We start from the raw sequence: 2466 nt of genomic DNA on the forward strand, positions 1-2466 counted from the left end.
TAATATATTAGCTATTTATAATCTCATGAATTTATAGTTATGTGAGCCAGAACTGTAGTCATTTGAAAATTTTTATGGAAAAAATCACTTAGTTTTATCAAAAACTTCATTTTCTGCCTACATACCTCTTTACAGGGGCACTTGACTGTTTTCATGCCATGACAACATTGCTATTCCAGAATGAATTATGCCATAATGTGAAGTAGGCAGATCTCCCAAGGTCTTTCATGTTCTACCCTTTATGGCACTATTTTGATTTATTATGGTCATGCACCATTATTTATGACATACCTTTTTCCATAAACAAACAATTAGATAAGTCTTGTCTACAGCTAAGAGTGTGAAAATGGTGGTACACATTTTAAGAAAGAAGTGCTGAAAGATGTAGAACACGTTTTAAAACTGTGACAGAAGAGAACACAATGAAAGTCCATGTAACAAGTGGATGTAATATTTAAGTATGAGTGGTGAGATTCAGAACTAATGTGCTTGAAGATTATAAACTGTTGTGGAATGCCTCTTTAAGAAAATGTGATGGGCACAGTAGTGCTAGTGTCTTGAATTGCTGTGCAATAGAATTAAACTAGAGATCAAAGATTAATGATTAATTGTGGGTGAATTTTTTCTTGCATTTTTATTGAGCACTTTAAATTTCATACATTTCCCACTCACATCCAGAGACCCACCCCCATCCATGCCTCTTCCTATTCCCCCACCAAACCCTATGCACTCTGCCATACATGCTGCATCCTATCCAATTAGGTGTTAGCTAAAAGGAACTGAGAGGTCTCAGTTTGTAACATGTTACTCTGCCACAATGGTCATGCTTCCGTTGGTAAAGTGTTTTCTATGCTAGCATGAAGACCTGACTTCACATCTCTAGTATCCATATAAAATACTGAGCATGGTAGTACAAGCTTGTGGTTGTAGCTTTGGGGAGTGGACACAAGAGAATCCCTGATGCTGCCTAGGGAGTTAATCTTCTTAAATTTGCTAAGCCCAAGGTTTGAGATTTTATATCAAAGAATAATAAATAAAATAAAATAAAATCATAAAGAGTATCAGGGAAAGACATCTGGTAATGAGGTCCGGCTTCCAAGCTCACATGTGCATATATATGTGTTCCCACTTCCACAGATATACACAAAGAATGTATATACCCACACACACAAAATGCATAACACAGACACATAGACACACAGATACAGAGAGAGAGAGAGAGAGAGAGAGAGAGAGAGAGAGAGAGAGAGAGATTACCAAACAGGAAAACAAAAGATTGTAAAGTGAACTGGATAGATGGCTCATGGTTAATAGCATTTATTGCTCTTGCAGAGGCCCTGTATGCAGTTCTCAGCACCCATGTGGATTCTTATAACTACCCATAATTCCAGTTCCAGGTGGGTCGGATGCTCTTTTCTAGCCTCTGTATGTTACAGCATAATGTATATAAATTCAAGCAGATATTCATTAAGATGCATGGGGAAAAATTATACAGGCTGGAATAAGAACAAAGTTGATTTCTTAAGTCATCAATCAGAACAAAAGAGTGATGAAATGAAAATGTCCACAGTGGCATTTTGGTAGATGGCATGCAACAGAATCCACTTCTATTATTTATCTTTAAGTCATCTTATTTGATAAATATATATCATTGAAATAAATTGTGATCTGGTACAGTTAGTGTAGCTTTGTGAGTACAGCAGTTAACAAATTATGGGGGGACAGATAAATCATAGGCGATCACAAACCAGTCTTCAAAATTATGATTAGGATCAGCAAGATGACTCAGAGCATAAAGGTACCTACCACCAAGTCTCAGGACCTGAGTTCCATTTATGGAAACCTAGGATCTACATGGTAGAAAAAGAGAGCTGACTCACACTACCTGTACTCTAACCTCAGCACATGTGCTGTGACATATGCATCCACATGCATATATGCAGAAAAGTTATAATAATAATATAGTTTTTTAAAAAAGAATAAGATTGCTGGGCGTGGTGGTGCTTGCCTTTAATCTCAGCACTCAGGAGGCAGAGGCAGGCAGATCTCTGTGAGTTCAAGGCCATCCTGGCCTATTTAGCGAGTTCCAGGACAGCTGGAGCTACAAGGAGACCCTGTCTCAAAAAGACCAAAAAAAACAAGCATATGATCAAGACCTGCTCAGCTAAGACCCTGGTAAGTCTAAGTCAGCCTGGGGATCAGGCAGACAGACCTGCTCATTCAGGACTCTGGTAAGTCAGCCTAGAGATCAGGTAGGCAGACCTGCTCAGCCAGGACTCTGGCTGATCAAGTCTGATCAAGTCTGATCAAGTCTGATGAAGCTCATGGCCTCCCTCCCCCATTTGTATCATCTCTCTACACTCTTTCCCCTCCTGGTCTCTCTCACAAGCTGGTGCCACTCCAACCCCATCCACTGCTGGCCTGGCCGCTCTCACAGGCAGGCCCAGCCTCTGCTCCAACTGATTC

Source organism: Nannospalax galili, unplaced genomic scaffold, assembly GCF_000622305.1.
Source record: "Nannospalax galili isolate Female #2095 unplaced genomic scaffold, S.galili_v1.0 scaffold654, whole genome shotgun sequence".
NCBI classification, from domain to species: domain Eukaryota; kingdom Metazoa; phylum Chordata; class Mammalia; order Rodentia; family Spalacidae; genus Nannospalax; species Nannospalax galili.